The sequence below is a fragment of the Callorhinus ursinus genome, unplaced genomic scaffold (genome assembly GCF_003265705.2).
Source record: "Callorhinus ursinus isolate GAN/ISIS: 27379988/994484 unplaced genomic scaffold, GSC_fseal_2.0 scaffold24, whole genome shotgun sequence".
NCBI lineage: Eukaryota > Metazoa > Chordata > Mammalia > Carnivora > Otariidae > Callorhinus > Callorhinus ursinus.
In genome coordinates, this window is record NW_027397086.1 from 5,099,925 (window position 1) to 5,122,051 (window position 22,127).

The following is a 22,127-nucleotide window of genomic DNA, read 5'->3' on the forward strand; positions in this document are numbered from 1 at the left end:
TTAGAATTTAATAATAAAGGCTAGTCAGAGTGGGAAAACATCTCCAAATAATTAATGCATTAAAGAAGAGATTATAACATCAATTATACATATTTATAACTGAAAAAACCCAAATATTTATAAATGAACAACTAAAACCCTGAATGCCAAAACTTGTAGATAGTGTCAAAGTGGAAATTAGAGAGAAAATGACAGCCTGGAAATAACTTGGACCAAATTCTCAACTCAAGTAGATTAAAAAAAAAAATGAACTGGAACAACAACAACAAAAAAACAGAAGTTAACAACAAAATCAAAAGTTAAGTCTTTGAAAAGACTAATAGATGACGTTAAGGTTCATGAAGGGGAAAAAAAGAAATTTCTAAAAAGGGACATAAGTACAGACTCAGTGGAAATGAAAGAATGCTTTCAGTGACTCCATGCTAATACGTTTTCAACTTGTATGGAATAGACCTCTGCTTTATAAATCTAAAACTGAGCAGTATTAGCTTCAGAAAAAAATAGAAAACACAAATAGACCTATAACCACTTAAGAACTTGACCTAAAATGAAAACATCAGAGCTTGGATATTTTCCAGATGAGTTTTACCAAAATTCAAGAAATAGGTAACTCCTGTCTTGAACTGTTTCATGAATGGAAAGAGAATAAAGCTTCACCAACGTCTCCTTTTCTGTGGCGGAGATAACTTTGATACCAGAATTGGAAAAAAAAAAAAAGAGTATGAGAAAGAAAAATGATAGGCCAGCTTCACTTAAGAACACAGATGCAAAAATCCTTTAAAAATGTTAGCAAGGGGCGCCTGGGGGGCTCAGTTGGTTGAGCATCTGCCTTCGGCGGGTCATGATCCCAGGGTCCTGGGATCGAGACCCTGCAGCAGGCTCCCTGCTCAGCGGGGTGCCTGCTTCTCTCTCTCGCTCTGCCACTCCCCCTGCTTGTGCTCTCTCACTCTCTCTCAAATAAATAAATAAAATCGTGGGACACTGGGTGGCTCAGACGATTAAGCATCTGCCTTGGGCTCAGGTCATGATCCCAGTGGTCCTGGGATGGAGTCCTGCATCAGGCTCTTTGCTCAGCTGGGAGCCTGCTTCTCCCTCTGCTTGCCGCTCCCCCCGCTTGTGCTCTCTCTCTCTCTGACAGATAAATAAATAAAATATTTAAAATAAATAAATAAAATAAATCTTTAAAAAAACAAAATAAAATAAAGGTACATCTAGACAATGGAATAGTATCCAGAGCTAAAAAGAAATGAACTATCAAACCATGAAAAGTCACGGAGAAAGCTTAAATGCATATTGTTAAGTAAAAGAAGCCAATCTGAGAAGGCTACATACTGTTTGATTCCAATTACACGAAATTCTGGAAAGAGAAAACTATGGAGATAATTAAAAAAAAAAAAAAAGGAGTGGTTTCCAGGGGTGGGGTGGAGAGATTTTTAGGGCAGTGAAAATACTCTGTATGCTATTATAATGATGGCCATAGGTCATTCTACATTGGTCCAAACCCACAGAATGTACACCAAGAGAGAACCCTAAGGTAATCTATAGACTTTGGATGATTATGATGTGTCAAAGTAGTTTCACCTTTGGTTAAAAAAAAGTACCATTCTGGTGAATAAACATTAATAATGGGGAGGCTATCTATGTGTGGGGTCAAGGAGTATAAGGAAAATCTCTGTTACCTTACTCCTAATTTTGTTGTAAACACAAAACTGCTCTAAAGAATTTGCCTTTTTAAAAAATATTGTCTTAAAAAAAAAAAGGAGCGCCTAGGTGGCTCAGCTGGTTAAGTGTCTGCCTTTGGCTCAGGTCATGATCTCAGGGTCCTGGCATGGAGCCCCGCATCGGGCTCCCTGCTCGGCGGGGAGCCTGTTTCTCCCCGTCCCCTGCCCCTGCTCTTGCTCTCTCTTGCTTTCTCTCTCTCAAATAAATAAATAAACTGTTTTAAAAAAAGAAAAAAAGAAAAGAAAAAATACATGGAAAAACAATAAGAAAGGTAAGAATATATTTGACACTACTCATTTTTTAAAAATATATCTATTAATGGGCGCCTGGCTGGCTCAGTCAGTAGAACATGTGACTCTCAATCTCGAGCCCCACTTTGGGTATGGAACTTACCTAAAAAAATAAAATCTAGGGGCCCCTGGGTGGCTCAGTAGGTTAAGGGTCCACCTCTTGGTTTCAGCTCAGGTCATCATCTCAGGGTAATGAGCTAGAGCCCACGTCGGGCTCTGCTTATCCGTCTCTCTCTGCCCCTCCCCCTGCACGCCTGCTCTATCTGTCTCTCAAATAAATAAATAAAACCTTAAAAAAAAAAAAAAACAGGACTCCCCCTCTCCCCCTCCCCCTGCTCAAGTAAATACAAAAGTTTTTTTAAATAAACTCTTTTAAAAATAAATAAAATCTTAAAACTTTACTCTAATTTTTTAAATAATAAAAATAAAAATATATCTAAGTTCCTGCTCTTATAGAGCTTACACTGTAGTGGAAGAGGCAGACAAAAACAAACCAATAATTTATAATATGTCGGTCCTAAAAAAAAAAAATGTAGGGGAAGGGGGATAAAGAAGGTGTGTGCATGTGCATGTGTGTGTTATTTTGCATGGGGTTAAAGAAGGCCTCACTGATTCAATGATATTTGAAAAATGCCTGAAGGTCCTGAAGGAGTGAAGCAGGTAGGATAAGGTAGTTCTAGGCAGTGGGAATAGCAAGTAAAAACATCTTTTATACGATTTTCTATGTAGAAAATCCCAAAAATATACATCATTAGAACTAACGAGAATATTTGCCAAGGTTGCCAGATACAAGATAAATATTCAAAAACTACTGGGGCTTCTATGCAACAGCTGCAACCAATTAGGACACAGAGTGTGAAAAAGAAAAAGATTTCATTTACAATGGCAACAAAATCAACATAACTGTGACTAAATGTAACAGAAGATACACAAGATCTAGGTAAAAATGAATTATATATCTTTACTGATCTAATAAAACTGAATCTAATAACATCTAGAAATAATATCTAAATAAATCATTTATGTTTATCAGTAGAAACGCTCAGTGTTGTAAAGATAGTGAGCCTCCACATATTAATATAGAAATTAAATGGAGGGCACCTGGGTGGCTCAGTTGGTTAAATGTCTGCCTTCGGCTCAGATCATGATCCCAGGGTCCTGGAATTGAGTCCCACGTCGGGCTCCTTGCTCAGTGGGGAGCCTGCTTCTCCCTCTCCCTCTGCTGCTCCCCCTGCTTGTGCTCTGTCTGTCAAATAAATAAGAAATCTTAAAAAAAAAAAAACAGAAATTAAATGGAATTCCAACCAAAGGCACAGCAAGGCTTTCTGAAGAAACTTGGTAAACTAATCTTAAAATTCCTATGACGATAAGGGCCAAGAATACCTGAGACAATTTTGAAGAGGAACAAGAAGACAGGGAGATACTTAGCCCTACTGTATTAGGGTGACGGTAGCTGAAACAAACCTCAACATCTTTATGACTCAAACATGATAGAAGTTTATTTCTGGCTTCTATAAATCCAAAATGGACGTTCCGGATCAGTGGGCATCTCTCCCTCAAGCAGCAAGTTGTAGACCGAGTCTTTTTCCATTTCTGGTTCCCATCTGTCACCATGCATGTTTGCATCAAGCTGGTGGGAAAGGAAAGAGAATGAAGGATCATGAATGGAAGTTTTTGTAAGCAATGCCTAGAAATGGTGTACTTTGTTTCCTTTCACATCAGGGGCCAGAACTCACTCATGTGGCCACACCTACTGCCAGGGAGGCTGTGAGACAGAGCCCAGCTGTGGTCCCAAGAACAAGAGCAAATAGGTATAGTGAAAAGCTAGCCAGTCTCTGCCATACCTGCCATATGTCAAGATTTCTTATACAGATATTCTCATCTAAACTGTGTGGATTGGCACAGGGATAAACAAATAGATCAATAGAACAGGAAACATAGCCCAGAAACTGAATTATACAAGTATTGGAAGTCCCTATATGATGGGGATAGCATCACAATTCAGAGGGGAACTGCGGAACCATGTAACGTATGGTATGGGGACAACGGGCCATCTCTATGGGAGTCAATGTGAAATAATATGTATGGAAGGCCATATACAAAAACCTAGATAACTTGAGGTCCTAAATGTAAGAGAGCAAAGACTTTAAAATAATTAGAAGAAAGTATCAGAGAATATCTTATGGTTTTATTTAGGGAAAGATTTCTTGAACATGGGAAAGACAGAGAGAAAGAAGGGAGGAAACACCAACCGTGAAGGAAAAGACTGATACATTTGACTCTCCTTTCTGCCTCATTGTTTTCTCTATTACTGTGCCCAAACCACTGTAAAGAAAGATGTCCTCAATGAAAACATTTTTTAAATCACAAGAGGAAACATTCTCAAAGTAGAAAACTATAAAGGATTAATATTCAGATTACATAATGAACTTCAATAAGATAAAGGCATACAACCAGCAGAAGAGCAGATAAAGGATATGAACAACTAATACGCAAAGGAGAAAATGGAATTTCCTATGAAAAATGAAAAGATGCCCAACTTCACTCATAATTGTGGAAACACACACACGAAGGTCAACAATAAGATACCAGATCACATCAATGAAATGGGCAAAAATTTAAAAGTCTAGCAGTACCAAGTATTCTTAGTAAAGATGTGGGGAACTGGAGACTCTTGCACACTGTTGGTGGGACACAAATCAGTGCAAATACTTTGGAGAGCAATTTGGAAATATAGCTTGACAATATACACATCCCAGGACCCAGCAATTCCTCCCCTTGGTATACGCCCCAGAAACATTTTGCTCCTAGACACAACGAGACATGCTGGAGGATGCTCATTGGAGGATTATCTACAGTTGCAACAAAATTAAGAAACAATCTGTTTGTCTACCAATAGCAGAGTAAATAAAGAAAGTATGGTGTTTTTGTGCAATGTGCTATTCTTCCTCAGGTAAAATGAATGAACCTGGGCTATATGTGACAGCTATATATGAACAAATCTTGGGAAAATAATGTTGAAAGCAAGTTGAGAATGATCCCGTTCATGTAAATATGAACAATGGCCAGGTAACAGCTCATTTAAAAATTAAAAATATACAAAACAATACTATATTTTTATGGATAGCTACATAGTGAACGTATAAAAATGTGGATGGGCAGGACACACATCAACTTAGAGTTACCTATGAGTTAGTGCCAGTGAAGCGCGTAATGAAAAAGAATCAGGATGAGAGCAAAATCAGATAGAAGTAATATGGTAAAACGTTCATGGCTGCTAAATATGGGTGATGAGCAGAAAGGTTTTATTATATTATCCCCTATTCTTGCATATGTGTGAAATATTTTATGTGTAAAATTTTATTTTTTTAAAAGATTTTATTTATTTATTTAACAGAGAACGAGACAGCGAGAGAGGGAACACAAGCAGGGGGAGTGGGAGAGGGAGAAGCAGGCTTCCCGCAGAGCAGGGAGCCCGACGCAGGGCTCGATCCCAGGACCCTGGGATCACGACCTGAGCCGAAGGCAGACGCTTAACGACTGAGCCCCTCAGGTGCCCTATGTTTAAAATTTGAATAAAATAACTTCTAAAAATCTTAGGGATGGATTCTGGTTGGCCTATCCCTGATCAGTTGCCCATTTACGAAGCAATCAAATGGAAGAAAATTGCAATTCTGGCTATAGCTATATATGCAGAGTTCTGGGGATGCGGATAGTGTCCTTGAGAAGGAAGAGAAGTAGCCTAGACAATACCTAAGATGCCTACTCTGTGCTGGTCCCCGGGGCATAAGCAGCCAGGATATCTGGGATATTAACCCGGGAACACATTAGAATCCCCAAGGAGCTTCTTTCAGGAATCAAACGCAAACCAGCTGAGTCAGAATTTCCCGGGCATTCACATTTCCAAAAACCCTGCCAGTTGGTTCTGATGGGAAATCTTAGTTAAAGAATAATCATCTAAGGCCTTGGGTTCAAACTCCGGTGTTGCATCCCTGGCTCAGGTGAGCAGGGCCCAATTTTTACCCACCTAACATGTGCCTGGGTAGGGACTCCTTCCGTTTGAGAGACAGCCTGTGGACAAAGGAGAGGACACACACAAGTAGACTAATTTCTAGGAACGCCCCATTTCCAGACTTCATCCTCCAATAATACCCTTGACCTTAACCACCCACCCTGGTTCCTCTGGAATTTGGCAATAGGAGATACATTGGGGAGAGAGGAACTTGAGCTCCCCCTAGAGGCCAAAAGTGTTAACGTTGGTGATTTTCCAAAGCTCTTTTGCGTGGTTAAAAATAACAGTAAGTAGGGCGCCTGGGTGGCTCAGTGGGTTAAGCGACTGCCTTCGGCTCAGGTCATGATCCCGGAGTCTCAGGACCGGGTCCTGCATCTGGCTCCCTGCTCAGCGGGGAGTCTGCTTCTCCCTCTGACCCTCTCTCCTCTCATGCTCTCTCTCTTAAATAAATAAAAATCTTAAAAAAATAAACAAAACAGTAAGTAAAACAATGGCTTCCCGGGCACTTACTAAATGCCAGACACTGTGCAGAAATGATGTGCCTAAAGTCCCTAAACTAGGGGGTGGCAAATTCGGGATTCGAACCCAGATCTGTCAGACTCCCAGAGCCGTAGCATGGTGAGTCATTAAAGATCCTCCAGTGTGGCAGCAACCAGCCTCCTCTCCTTACACCTGCCCGCAGTGACACCATAGAGTCTACTCTTCTCCAAGTACACGGAGCATCACGTGGTGGCGGTGATACTGTTGATGCCCTCATGCCCTTCTTATTGCCTTCCTGCCTGGCGTCCCCTGAGTATCCTTCCTACCAAAACATCTATGTGGCAAGTCCTAATTGTTCTTCAGGGCTCTGCAGAATGTACAACGCCATTGGTTGCTTACCTGTCTCCCCCATTCCGCTGTGCACTCCCAAGAGCGGGCATCGACTTACTCGTCTCTGTGCCCCCAGTTGATGAGTGGAGTGAGAGGATGAGCGAATACACGAATGAGTGAACGAATGAATGGTACTGGCGATGACAAGCAAATGGCAGCAGTGGCAGAGGGGGATGCGTGCCTGTAACCATAGTAACGATGATGTTGCTGTGTGATAGCGCTAGAGGTTGGTAACCATGGCAACACTGACAGTGAGGCCTGTTTGGACAGTACTAGCTCTGTCCACTGCCTGTCCATGCCGAGCCTGACCTGCTCAGGGGCCAAACAAGGCGATGAACGCAAGCAGCAACTGTTATCCTGCTCCCAAGACCCCGTCCCACCCCAGGGCTGAGTTTCACAGTGGTCGCATCCTCTTTCGGAGGGGTCCATGAGACTCCCGGAAAACCGTGCTGGGGACGAGGGGGTACCGTCTGCCTGGATGTGTGTATATGTGCGCAGGCAAGAGGCAGCTGGATGGGTAAATGTGTAGGGTGTAACTTGCGCTCAGGCTAGTCTTGTTCTTGTGAGTGCCAGGGGAAGGGTCTGCTGCAAGTGTATTAGGGGAAGAGGGACAGCCCCCTATATGAGTGGGGGGCAGCGCCAGAGGCGTGGGGGCGGTGTGGAGGGAGGGAGGGTATCAGTGCATCGCGAGTGTGGCCGCAGTGCGCTGTTTCTGGGAGGGGCGACGCGGTGCGTGTGCGTGTGCGCGCCGCGCGCGCGCGCCCAGGAGCTCTGTCGTGGGGGGCGGGGTTCCGGGGCTGCGGGGCGGGGGCCCTTGGCCGCACCGCCTGCGCGGCTGGGGGTGGGGGGTGCTCCGCCCCATCCATCACCCCCAGCGCAGCGAGCAAGGCGGATATCACTGTGTCACCGGCGACTCCGCTCGCAGATCTTATCCTCTTCATTTCCGCCTGAGCCCAGCCCGCCCGCGCCGGCTCCCTGAAGGCTCCATCCATCATGGGGGAACGCGGGGGGCTGCACGGGGTGTGGGGGGGGCCTCTCAGACGGCGCGGAGAGGGAGGGGCAGCAGGAACCAGAAGCACCGTCCGACACCTGAGGAAGGACAAGTGGGGGCTGGGGGGACCTCTGAGTCCGCGCTTTCACGTGGGGGAGGGGACGCTCTCTGCCCCGGAGCGGACGAGGGACAAGGAGCCAGCGCCGGGGCCCTAGCCTGGGACACTCGGCAGGTTGCTGGGGTCCGGACCCCTGGGTGCCTGGCCTCTCTCTCCCACGCTGAGGGGCAGCGTGGGGAGCGGGGAGCGTGACTGCACCCCAGGCCTGGGGAGGGGGTGCTGAGCGCGGGGCCCGCGCCTGGACCCTGCGGGGCGACCCGGGGCCCGGGCCGCGCGGGCGGGGGCGGGCTCCCCGAAGGGAGGCCTTATTTCATTTCCCCGCGCTGCTGAGGTTTCTGCGCAGTGTCTCTCTCACCTCTTTAAATTTTACGGCGCTTGGCTTGTGGCCGCCGGGCCCCGCCCCGGGGAGGAAGCGGGTGCTGGGTCTGGGAGCCTGCCCGGGCCGAGGGGTGGTTCCAGCAGGCAGGGCGCGGGTCAGGCCCAGGGCGCCCAGACTCTGCAGGGGCGCCCGGCCTGCGACCCCCCTGTGGTTCCCCGGGACCTTCCAGGAAGGGGGTCTGGGCTGTCCTGGCCCAAAGGGCGGGGTTTGCCGAGGAGCGCCTCAGGCCTGACCCCGCTCCCTTTTCCAGACTCCTGGGCTCGCCGCACCTCCCTCCTCCTGCTCCCGGAGTGTTGGGGGGGAGGGGTTGTGGTGGTGAGGACCTGCTGGAAGAGGGAGTAAGAGGAGCAAAAATAGATGGCAGCCTTGGGGCCCCAGTCGCGTTGCCAAATCCACCCCCCACCCCCCGCCAGATTCCCCTGGAAGCAGGATGGTGCCCCCAAGTCCAGAAGCAGGGTCAAGTACACAAACTTCTGGTCGCCGAGGGCCGGGCCCAGCACCTGCTTGGAGACGAGGCTGGGGGCTGGAGATGAAGGGAGGAGGGGGAAGAGGCCACTGGCCCCCCACAGGATTCCCTCAGGAGGCTGAGATGACTCCCTCCCAGGGTCAGTCTGAGGGAGGGGAAGGAGTGTGGCCCTGCTTGCGGGGGCGGGGGGCGGTGAGGGAGAAGCGGGGAGCAGGAACAGCAGATGACTGTGAACAAGAGAGGGGGTGTGAGGGAGAGAGAAGTGTGAGCCGTATGTGTGAGGGTGTGGAGTACCTGTGGATCCCATCAAGTGGGGGAGACACTGCCCATACAAACAGCCAATTCAGGGAGAGTCAGGATTTGCACACAGTTCTGTCTGACTCCAGAGCCACCTTTCTTAGATTTGCAGTCATCACCTTGACTTCCCAACAATCCACTCCTTATTAATAGAGCCCCAGTCTGCACCGCCAAACAGCCACCCACACCACTGTGACAAGTACATAACCAGAAGGAAACAAGGCACAAAACAGAAATTTGGCTCCACTGGCCTGGGAGATGGGCCCAGCAGTGGGAGACACCAGCTGCCCAGGACGCCCCTTGCAGGGGCCTGGGGACCCCAGGACTGGTGCAGTTCAGAGCAGGGGGGGCGAGGGGGGGCTGTGGGGGCAGAGCTGCAGCCGGAACTCACCACCTGGTGGCTGAAGTCTGCTGGAAGCTTCCAGGCTGAAGAAGGCTCTGAGACATTTTTTTTCCCCCTCTATTGACCTGGAGAGGAAATGTTCTGGATATCACACTCTAGGGAGCTCAACCACCAGCATCTTTATGAGGAAAATTGGTCACCTCCCCATGACCCAGCTAAGGACTGATATGGCCGCCCCTCCCCTACTCCCACCCCTGCTCCTGCATTCCGTGGGTCTCCTGGTTAATGGTCCATCTTCTTCACGCTCCTCGTGTACAATCTCTCACCACATCCCATTGATTCACCCTTCGAAACATCTCTCAGATCTGTCCCCTTCTCCCTCATCCCTGCCACTACAGTCATCGTCCCCAGCTCCCATCCATCCTCCATACTGTGATGACAGCTGGGCCATGTCATACCCTCGTAAAACTCTTTAAGGGCTGCCTGTTGCTCCCAGGATAAAGCCAGAGTTCTCAGCATTCCGTTCAAGGTCTCCAAGCTCTGGCCTGACTCCCCTCTGCGGCCACCTTTCCTGCTTTCCTCGCCTGGCTTTCCTAAAGTCACTTTGATCTTGCCTGCTTCTGAACCCATTGCATGTGACTTCCTCTGCCTGCCGGGTGTCCTTCCCTCCTTTCTCTACGGGACTGGATTCTCGTCACCCTTTGAGGCCTGGCTCACATGCATCCTGCTGCTCAGGGAAGCCTTCCTGGAGAGAAAGCCTTTTCTGTACTCTCCTGACTGCTGTGTTCCCTTGTCTGCTGGTTATAATTGGCTGTTAGGGCATGTCTGGCTCTTGCGCTAGACTGATTGCTCACTGAGGGCAGGGGTCCTCATTTATCACAAGAGGCTGAGTACCTGGCGGAAGGACGCATGAGGGATTGCTGTCGAACGAGAAAAGGGAAACTGGTATAGTTTGGGACCTAATACCAGGCTGCCCCCAGCCTGTTTCTAGACTTGCTTGGACCTGGGGCCCTGAGGCCCCCCTAATTGGGGTGTGGGTGAGGAGAAAGGGGCTGGTGAGTTTGAACATTACTGCTTCACACAAATTTTCTTTCCTCTGAGCCTCCCTCACACTGCCCCTTAAGGCTGCAGAAGACCTACCTGTAATGAGGTCTCAAGATTCAGAAACGTTCACTCCCGGCCTGTGGCTTTTGCATCTCATAGGATGACTGGTTGTCATGGCAACCTGAGCGCAGGAAGTGCCTGCTGGCTCCCTTCCCAGGGTGGGAGCTGCCGGCTGAGTGCCCTGTACACGATGCTGGTTGAGCCAGTGTGAGATGGTGCTGGATGACTGGGACCTGCTCACTCTGAACCAGACGGGGTCTCCTCATTCTTTCCCCAGCAGAAGCTTGGGAGCTCACCCCAGGGTGTTGGCCTGGGCCCGCACCACATGCTCCAGGGCGGCAACCCTGTAAATATGTTTCTTTTCCTTTGGGGACCAGCAACCCTCTGGTCAAATACTCATGCCTGGGCTCTGGAGTCAGACAGAATCCCTTCTAGCCTTGCCTCTGCCGCTGGATGGCTGTATAGTCTTGAGCAAGACGTTTAATGTTCTGAGCCTCAGTTTCCTCATCTATAAAATGGGGGTAATAGTAGCATCATGGGATTTCTTTTGGCCAGATGGTGAAGTAGTGCTCTGAAAGGCCCTCCCACTAAAATTCAACTAGATTCTGCATGAATTACTAAAACAAAACAGATAAACTAGCATTTTTAATGCATTGCTGGCTTTGTTGGAAAGTAAGGGAAATCTCCCCTAAATACCCTCTGCCAAGAAAAGCACAAGACAATGGGGAACTGAAACTAAAGCGTTGGAGTGGTGAATGAAAGGTTAATAGGAAAATTAAGCTGGATGTTGAAATAAGTGCCGTGATAGGCAAATTAAGTCAAGGGCAGAAGCAAGGTGAGAAAACTTAGCATGAGACTCCCTCATTGAGCCAGGGTCTCTTAAAGGTGGTTGAAGTAGCTCCAGGTTAATAGCAGCCCCTGACTCCTGGCAGAAACAAGTGCATCTCAGGAGGAAGGCGCCTGCAACGTAGGCCCCTAGATTCTCACAGATTAAAATCAACAAAACATGGGGCACTTGGGTGGCTCAGTCAATTAAGCATCTGACTCTTGGTTTCTGCTCTGATCATGGTCTCAGGGTCTTGAGATCAAGCCCCGCATCTGGCTCTGCGCTGAGCTTGGAGCCTGCTTAAGATTCTCTCTCCCTGGGCGCCTGGGTGGCTCAGTTGGTTAAGCAACTGCCTTCGGCTCGGGTCATGATCCTGGAGTCCCAGGATCGAGTCCCACATCGGGCTCCCTGCTCAGCAGGGAGTCTGCTTCTCCCTCTGACCCTCCCCCCTCTCATGTACTCTCTCTCTCTCAAATAAATAAATAAATCTTTAAAAAAAAAAAAGATTCTTTGTCCCTCTTCCTCTACCTCTCCTACCCCTTGCCACACCCCCCTCCCCGCTCACACGTGTGTGTGTGCGCGCGCGCGCGCGCTCTCTCTCTCTCTAAAAATATTTAAATTAAATTAAATTAAATTAACAAAACATGAGCTCACAATTAGTGATTACCAAACTGCAAGGAAACAAGCCATTATGAGTGAGAGTCAGCAATATAATAAACACTATACTTAGATACCTTTCCCAAATACTTTGGCTATTGGAATTACTAAATACAGAATATAAAACAATCATGTATAAAATATTCAAAGAAATTCAAGATAGGGGCGCCTGGGTGGCTCAGTCATTAAGCGTCAGCCTTCAGCCCAGCTCATGATCCCAGGGTCCTGGGATCGAGCCCTGCATTGGGCTCCCTGCTCAGTGGGAAACCTGCTTCTCCCTCTCCCACTCCCCCTGCTTGGGTTCCCTCTCTCGCTGTGTCTCTCTCTCTGTCAAATAAATAAATAAAATCTTAAAAAAAAAAAGAAATTCAAGATGGAGTGCAAAACAATTATTGACCTAAGACTTGGGTACTCATATCTTTTGAAAATGAGAACAAAATAAAACCCAAGGGAATTCAGCACTGTTAGACTTTCAGTAAAGGAAAGTAAAGGAAAATGATCTCAAAAGAAAAAGAAATGGAGGGTGCCTGGCCCGCTCAGTCAGAAGAGCATGCGACTCTTGATCTCAGGGTCATGAGTTCAAACCCCACATTGGATGTGAGATTACTTGAATAAATAATTAAAAAAAAAAGAAAGAAGAAATGGAGAGTAAAGAAGGGATAAACATGTAGGTGAATCTAAATAAAAATATAAAATAGTATCAATAGTAATAATAATGTCTATTTTGTGGGCAAAACTCAAGTACTGGACATCAATTATATAAGGTTGGAGAGGTAATTGGAGTTGATGTGGTTGAAGGTCCTTGAATTATTTGGGGGGTGATGGAATAAGATCATTATTAACTGTAGACTTTTTTAAGATTGAAAGATATAATTTTAAGGGCAATTACTAAAAGAATAGGAAAAGAGTATGCATTTACCAACTGTAGAGGAAAAGAAATGGAAAAAAAGGGGGAAAACCCTCAATTTTTAAAAACGTAAGAAAAGAGAAATGAGAACCGTGGAAAAGATGGTAGGTCAAAAAGAAGCACAAAATTAGATAGCAGATACAAGTCCAAAATTTATCACTAATCTTAAAAAAATGCAAATGTGCTAAATTCTTTAGTTAAAAGACTAGAAATTATCAGATATATTTTTTCTCTTTTAAAGTTTATTTATTTATTTATTTTAAAGTAATCTCTACACCCAACATGGGGCTCAAACTCATGACCCCCAGATCAACAGTTGCATGCTCTTCTCACTGAGCCAGCCAGACGCCCCCACATATTTTTTAAAACCAGCCATATGTGGTCTACAAGACCCACTCCTAAAACATAAGGACACTGAAAGGCTGAAAATAAAGTTATACATAATGATACATCAGGGAAATATCAACCAAAGGAAAGTTGGAGTGGCTTTGTTAGTATCAAAAAAAATAGAGATTAAGTTAAATATTATTGTAAAAGATAAAGACAATAAAGGTTTTAGTGCATCTGGAGAATAAAACAATTGAATGAGTAAAACAGCCTCAAAATATACAAAGCAAGAATGGAAGAACTACAGAGAAAAACTGATAAATCTGTAATTATTATGAAAGATTTCAACATATCTCTTGCAATTATTGATATGTCAAGCAAAGACAAAAATTAAGATATAGAGGATTTAAACTACACAATTAAAAAACCTGAGCAAGTGGCTGTAGATAATATCCTAAATCCAACAATTAGAGAATACATGTTTTCATGCACACATGGGAAATTTGTAAGAAGTGCTCATATTAGAATATAATGCAATTCTCAACAAATTATAATAACTGGTATCATACAAATCATGTTTCCATAATCTATGATGCAAGTAGGTTAAAAGTCAATGATAAAACGATGAGTGAAAAAAATTTCCATATGTTGGTAAATTAGAAAAAAAATCACACCGGAAATTTTTAATGTACTTAGAACTGAATGGAAAAGATTACATATCCAAACTTGTGGAATGCAGCAAAAGTGGTAGTTTGAGGGAAATATAGAGTCTAAAATACTTATATTAGGGGGGAGAAAAAAAAGGTTGACCATGAGCTAAGCAACCATCCCACAAAATTAGGAAAAGAACAACAGAATTTGGTGAAAATAGAAGAAAGGATACCATAAATTAATAAATTAGAAAAATACAGATACATAGACTCAACAAGGACAAAATTGGTTCTTTGAAAGATGAATAAAACAGATAAATATTGGCAAAATTTAAAAAGTAAAAAGACACAGTAATAAATCAATAATATTGAGTGAGAAAGGAAATATTGCTACAGATAGAGCAGAGATTAAAACATAAAAATGAGAGTCACCTGGCTGGCTCAGTCAGAAGAGCATGTGATTCTTGATCTTAGGGTTGTGAGTTTGAGTCCCACATTGGGTGTGGAGATTGCTGAAATAAAACTTTTTAAAATTAAGATAAAAAAGAGAATGTCCTATACAGCTTTGTACTAATAAATTTTAAAACAGGCAAAGTGCACAAATTCCTTGAAACACATGCCTAATCAAAACTGACTCAAGAAGAAATAAAAATCCTGAATAGTCCCATTATTACATACATAATTGAATATATAGCTAAAATAGTTCCACATAGAAAATACCAAGCCCAAATGATTCCAAACATCCTAAGAACAGATATTACAATTTTATACAAACTCATCCAGAGGATAAAAAAGAGGAAGCACTTCTCATCTCACTTTGAGAAACCAGTCTAACTTGAATATCCAAACCAGGACAACCTCATGTGCCTACAAACAAAAATCAAGAAAGAATAGGAGAAAACTGAATCCAACAAAATATTTAAAATCATGGTCAAACTGGCTTTATGCCATGAATGTAAGGGTAGTTTGACATGAATATATAATATATATATGAATATAATACTAGTATCATTAATATATATTGTAATACCATATATAATAATCATATATCTATTTTATATTACATATTAGAGTATCATGTATTATATGTTATGAATAGAAAGAAATGAAACTATCATTTCCAGATATGATTATCTACATTAAAAAACCAAAATAATATACTGAGAGACTATTAGAATTAATAAGAGCTTATCAAGATGGCAGGATATATGATAATATTTAAAACTAAATTGCCTTTCTCTTTGCTTGCTTATAAAACGATTCAGAAAAAGACAACATTTAGGTAAGTGACAGAAAGAAAGGACTCTAAAACTAAAGCTAATAAAAGGTGTGTCGGGGGGCACCTGGGTGGCTCAGTTGGTTGGGCAACTGCCTTCGACTCAGGTCATGATCCTGGAGTCCTGGGATCGGGTCCCACATTGGGCTCCCTGCTCAACGGGGAGTCTGCTTCTCCCTCTGACCCTCCCCCCCTCATGCTCTCTCTCTCATTCTCTCTCTCAAAAAAAAAAAAAAAGGTGTGTCGGACCTGATATGCAGAAAATCCTACAACTGTGTTGAAAGATATTAAAGAAGACCTAAATAAACAGGGAAGTGGATTTTGTTCAAAGAGGGAAAGACTCATCATCCATATTTTATCAATTCTCCCCTTATTGATCTATAGAAGGATTGTAATTCTGATCAAAATCCCAACAAGACATTGAAAAGTACTTTACAAGCTGATTCTAAAATCTATGTGGAAGAACAAAAGGCCAAGAACTAGCATACAATCCCGAAGAAGAAATGGTGGTAAAACATGCCCTAAATGCAAAGAAGACTTACATAAAGTATTCATACTTAAGATAGTGCAGTACTGGCACGGGATTAGCCCAACAGACCAATGCGACAGTAGTAAATGCTCACATGCATGAAAACCTGACATACAATAGAACCAGCTCTTCAGACCATTGGGTAAGGATTAACTAGTCAACGCAAGATGCCTGAATAATTGGTTAGCCATATGAAAAAATATGAAATTGGATCTTTATCTCACCCCAAAATAAATTCTTAATGGATTAAAAATTTTAAATGTGAAAGTGAAAACTTCAAAATTTAAGAAGAAATATATAAGAAAATATCTTTATGATTCGGGTAGGGAAGGATTTCATAAATAAGACCCAAAAAAAATCAAACCCTAAAATGTATAATAAATTAGTCTACATTAAAATGAAGAACTTCTTTTTCACAAACTGGAAGAAATTACTTACAACATATAATTAGCAAAGGATGTGTATCCAGAATATATTTGAAAAACAAAAACAAAAACTAACAATCCTAGAAGTAAATAAGAAAAAGACAAATAACCCAAAAGAAAATTGAGCAAAAGACACAAAGAAGCATTTCCCAGAAGAGGAAACACCAGTGGAGAATATACAAATGAAAAGATGCTCAATTTCATTAACAGTAAGGTAGTAAGTAGCAAATTCAAATCATTTGGGGCAGGTCAAAATTGGTAAGTGCTATCAAGGATAGGGAGCAACAGGAACTCTTATTCAATGCTGGTGGGAAGGTGAATAGTAAAATCACTTTGGAAAACACTGACTTTGTCTTATAAAGCTGACTCTGTGCGTATTCTGACAACCCAGCCACACCCCTACCAGCTTATGTTCCGGAAAGACTCTGTCGGGCATGTGTGCATTAGGAGCCTTGTAGCTGGATGCTCATTGCAGCATTGTTCATTCTAGTGAAAAGCTGGAAAAAACCAAATATCTGCAACAGGAGAATTAATAAATAAATGGCATGTTATACTGGAACAAACGGAGGCTACATGCAACACTGCGGATGAATGCTGGCAATGATTCTGATTTTTTTTTTAAAGATTTTATTTATTTGACAGAGCACAAGCAGAGGGGGAGAGAAGGAGAAGCAGGCTCCCTGCTGAGCAAGGAGCCCAATGTGGGACTTGATCTCAGGACCCTGGTATCGTGACCCGGGCCGAAGGTAGCCGCTTAACCGACTGAGCCACCCAGGCGTCCCAATGATACTGATTTTTAAAAGGTAACTAGTAGAAGGCTATGCATAGTACCATATCTCTTGTAAAAAGCTCAAAAAGAAGCAATATTGAATGATATATAATTTGGGGGATTAGGATTTTTAAAAAAGATTTATTTATTTGTTGGGGGGGTGGAGCAAGTGTGAGCGAGGGGAGGGGCAGAGGGAGAGGGAGAGGGAGAGAGAATCCTCAAACCGACTCCCTGCTGAGCTCAGAGCCCCACGTGGGGATGGATCCCAGGACCCTGAGATCATGATCTGAGCTGAAATCAAAAATCCGATGCTCAACCAATTGAGGCACCTAGGCACCCCTAGGATTTATTTTTTTTTTAAGGAAAGCAGTAATAAACACAAAATACAAGATATTGGTTATCTTCAGGAGTGAGGTAGGGGAAGGGATGGGATGGAATACAGAGGAAGATTCAGTGGTTTTGGTAATGTTCTAGTTCTTATCTTTGGTCATGTTCATAGGTGTTCATCTTGTGCGGCATCACTTTTATGAGTCATATATTTGCTTCGTGTATGGATCAAATAGAACGTAATGAAAATAAAAATGAATCCCATTTATATGCCTTTTTAAAAAACAAGAAATGGGACACCTGGGTGGCTCAATCAGTTAAGCGGCTGCCTTCGGCTCAGGCCATGATCCTGGGGTCCTAGGATTGAACCCCGCATCGGGCTCCCTGCTCAGCAGGGAGTCTGTTTCTCCCTCTCCCTCTACTGCTCCCCCTGCTTGTGCTCTCTTGCTCTGTCAAATAAATAAATGAAAACTTTAAAAAAATAAAAAACAAGAAATAACCAAAAAAGAAAGACAGCAAAATAAAAGCCTGGACAAAGATAAAGATAACAGGGCAAAGGCAAACAAAACACGATGTGGGAGTGCCAACATTGCCATCCAAGTAGAATTCGAGTCTAAAAGCATTACACGGGACAAAGAGGAACATTATTTAATGAAGGAAGACACATTCGCTAGGAGGATAGAACAATCATAAACAGCCCATACCTATAATAAAGCAAAAAATCCAGGAAAAACACAATCACAGGAGCTTGTCAGACTCCTCCTGCACGGTGATCGGAGAGTCCTCCCCACGAGGGTATTGCTGGCTGGGCCCCCTCCGGAGCACTGCCCTGGCTTTAGGGGAGTCACCACTGGGACAGAGGCTCCCCTTCTCCAGTGATTTGGAAAGGGCTCAGAGAGTGTGGCCAGGCTCCCAGGGGTCCCAGTCTGGCCTTGTCCAGTCTGCCAGCCCCAGTTCCTGCACCTGCTCCTAGATCCAGCCTCCCCTTGTGGATGAGCTCTTGCTCATCCTTACCTGTGTGCTCTTTATCAACGTTCTAGGTTTCTAATCGCCAGGATTTCTTCTAGGGCTCTTCTGGCGGTGGGTGGGGGGAGGCGGATGTGGTGGGGATGGGGGGGCTTTAGTGTGTGAAAATGAACCCATTCTTCTCCCTCCCCCTTCCCATGTTCCTATCTGTGCCTACTGGCTGTGTGAACTTGGCAAGCCGCTAACGACTCGGAACTCAGTCTTCCCCTCTAAACAGCACAAGGCAATGATGTCAGAGCCACAGGTCGTGCCTGCAATAGGGCTGGGTGGGCTCCGGAGAGGGAGGGTGGCTTTCTCCCTTTCTCCCTGCTTCTCTTGTCCTGAGAAGCTGCCAGTGCTTGGGAGGCAGCTTAGGATGGGCCGCACCCCTCCGCCTTGCCTTTGAAGTCTTGCTCCAGTTCCCCTGGGAAGAGGCCCGCCTCATCGTCCCTGGGGCCATTCCAACTCACTTCTTGGCCTGCAGCCTAGTCTGGTGAAGCCCGCTCAGAAGGGCAGAGTTGCAAAAAATTGGGAGCTTTTCCTGTCCGTCCCAGCCTGCCTTCTGGGCAGAGCTGCTTGTTTATACTGGTAACCCGCTCTCCGGATCTGCCACTCCCTGAACAAGCTCCTTTACCCCTCAGAGCCTCAGTGTTTTCACCTGTAGAATGGGGATGATAATAGTAACACCTTGAGTGACAATGAAATGAGATCATGCCTAGAGGTGCTGGCCTGGCATAAGTAACCGCAAGGAGCAGCTATTATAACTGTCCTGGCCGTCGCTGCCAGGACCATATTTCTAGGTGTTGGCGGGGCATTTTACAAACCACAGGATCCTTTGCAGTGAGCTGACCTCTTCTAGAGCTGCCGCTTCCCTTTGCCTCACAGAGCATGAATGCAGTTTTCTGCCCTTGTCCAAAGTGCTCTGTTGCTGGACATTTTGAGGATGGATATAACCTGATTATTTGCTCATTAGCAGCTCAGCACCAGTAATTCACTTTTTCAATTGAGCTCTGTGGCTTACGGCGTACCCCACCACCTGGCCCAAGTCCCATGCGTGGGGGAACCCGAGGGGACCCCACACCGGGCAGATGCTCACGGCCACAAGAGCTCTGATGGCAGGAACTGTTCTTGCAGCGACGGTATGTGTATTTTATGCCAACAGCGATCGGTTTCATTTGTTCTCAGGAATCTCTAACAATATCCAGTTGAATGGAGTCCGCAGGGGAAAAAATGCCCCGCAAACAATATCTCCTCTTAAATGTCAGCTCAAAATCTGTGTACATGTTACGTAGAGTTCTCACAAACTGTATTTATATAAACAAAGTGGGGCAATGTTGCAGAACTGGGGGTGGGGGAGGTCCAGGGGTCCTTACTGTGTCCTGTTGAGAACCATCTTAGCTATTCTTTTTGAGCACTGACTTTTATGCCAGAAACTTGGAAATGTGATCTCATTTATTTGCCCAATAACTCTGTGAGATGGTATGGGTTTTAGTCGGGACTCTTTGGTGGCAAGTGACAGAGACTTAACTCTAACTAGCTCAAGCAGTAAAGGGCTTTATTAGCCATTTATTTGTTAGCCTCTTAATGCCTCCATAAACTGAAGCCTTGGTCTGTCTCCCTGTCTGGCTTCCCTTTTACCTGCGGTCCGTGAACTGGCCACGGTCTCTAGGGCTCCCCCCAGTGGTATGAAGCAGAGCTGCCAGCATCTCAGTTACTTGTGATCCAAGAAGGTGCCCTGACATCATCCTTGGACCGGTCACAGGTAATGGAGTATTCTGGCCAGGAGGTCTAGGCCACAAGACTCAGGCTGACTGGCAGGGGACATGCTCCCACTGCCCATGCCTCAAGCTGGTGTCTCAGGAACACAGCTCCCAGAAGCTTCCCTAGCCTAAAAGGGTTGGGAGAAGCCTTGCCATTGCCAGTGCCAAGGACAACCCCAAACACTCCCTCCAGGGCCCTTGGGCTCTCCTGGCTCAGTGTTCTGGGCTGAGAATTAGCTTCCTGAGTAGGCAGACGCGAGGGGCACCCACAAATACTCTTAGCCACATTGTTTGAATGCCTGGGTTTGGCTGAACCCTGTGACCGGCTCACTTGCTCATGTGACCTTCATGATGACCCTGTACTCACTCCTCAGTTTATAAAGAAATCGAGGCTTGCGATGGTTAAGTGACTTGTCCAAGGTTACATGGCCAGTGAAGAGCAGAGTTGGGACTGGAGCTTGATAACACTGTGTTGTGCACTCCCCAAAGCTGGAAGAGGGGGGCAGAGCACCCCCAAACCCCAGAGCCCTAGGGACTGAAATGATCAGAATGAAACCCTGGCTCCCAATCAGGGGCTTCCAACTGTGACTTGAATCCCCTGTTCTGGAAGCACCCATAGGGGCCTGTGTTCTGTGGGGTAGACCTGGATCTTGCCCAGTGAGGGAGCACCCCTCATGTCCCTGGGAAAGCTGAGGCTGCCCTGGGTCCTGGGCAGGACCTGAACCTGCTCTCCTTTCTGGAGTGAGGGTCGGACTGTGCACGTGTGTGTGTGTGGGGAAGGGGAGTTCAGCAGTTCTGCACCCACCCTTGTGGTTCTCCTGCAGGGCTCAGGGAGGGCTGATTCCCCAGGAGCTAGGGCACTGACAATAAGTAGTCTTTCTGGCTTTTAGCCTCCCTGAGCCTTATTTTCCTTATCCATAAAATGGGGGTAGTGACAGCACCTGCCTCACAGGTCAGTGTGAGGAGTTGGTGAGATGGGCACAATACAGCTGGGAGTGGCTACAGCAAGAACAGGTTGATATTTTTACCCCCTTCCACCTCTCCTTGTTTTCCTCCTCCTGTGTCTTTGTCACTGCCCCAGCTCTGTTCAAATCCCAGATCTGCCATTTCCTAGCTGTGTGGCCTCAGGCAGGTTGCTTGACATCTCTGAACCCATGTTGGTGTTCTGTAAGATGGGAATGCTCATACCTGCTTCTCAGGGTTGTGATGAAGAATGCACGGCATCATCCCTGTAAAGCTCCCACACAGGGCCTGGCGCACAAAAGCCTCTGAGGAGGAAGGGGATTTCTTCCCTCTTTCTTTCTCTGGCTTCAATCTGAAGCCATCCCCGCATCACCACCCAGTCCAGCCACTGCTTCGGGTCTCACCTGCCTGACTCCCGACCGCCACCTAGTGGCCTGACAGGTGACTGCATGTTCAGAAAGCTCTGGTCTCCGGAATTGAGTAGCAAAATACCCCCAGCTTTGTTAAGGGAGGCACTGCTCACAGAAAGGTCCTAGGTGTTCTGTCACAGGGGAAAGACGCACGAGGGGCTGCCTACCATTGGGCCCATTCCAACCAGATTCTGTGCTGAGACCTTTCCGTGCGTCACATTGTTACTGATTTGGCTCTGATTTGGATCAGAGTTTTCCAAATGAACAAATAAAGGTCCCTGGAGCCACTGTGGGCACATCAAGGGTTCCAAGCCATCGGCATGTGTATTTGCTTTATCTGTCGAGTGGGTACAGGGGCTTTTGTTTATTATTCCTCTTTCAGCCACAAATAGATACATTGCATAGCCTCTTCTGTGTTATTCAAAAATCTCATCGTGTGCTGACTTCATTCTCAGCTAAGCAGAGCGGTTTGTGTCAGGTGTTCTTCCAATGCCAAGGACCCAAATGACTGCCCCTGGAGTGTCCAGCACCAGGGACCTTGGCTCCTGCCATCTCTGGCCTTTGGATCCTGAATTCAACCCAATTGTGCCCCCCCCTGCTCCCCGCGCTGCCTCGCTACTCCCACCTCTGAGCACTTGCTCTGATTTTTCCCTCCCCTAGGAGGTTTTCCCTAAATTTTCAGCTACAGCTGACAAGCACCCCCC

General features: G+C 45.5%; 1 long non-coding RNA gene across 2 annotated transcripts; it reads right to left on the minus strand.

Annotated features, from left to right (window-relative positions):
- Positions 1-2,559: 2,559 nt before the first annotated feature.
- On the minus strand, positions 2,560-7,038 carry LOC141369951 (uncharacterized). 2 transcript variants are annotated; one of them, XR_012373561.1, is made up of 4 exons: positions 6,904-7,038; positions 6,040-6,083; positions 3,477-3,642; positions 2,560-3,258 (listed from the first exon to the last, which is right to left on the minus strand). It is a non-coding gene; the product is annotated as an uncharacterized lncRNA (long non-coding RNA). The 2 variants fall into 2 exon arrangements; XR_012373560.1 differs by having other exon boundaries at positions 2,560-3,278.
- Between the last annotated feature and the right edge of the window lie 15,089 nt (positions 7,039-22,127).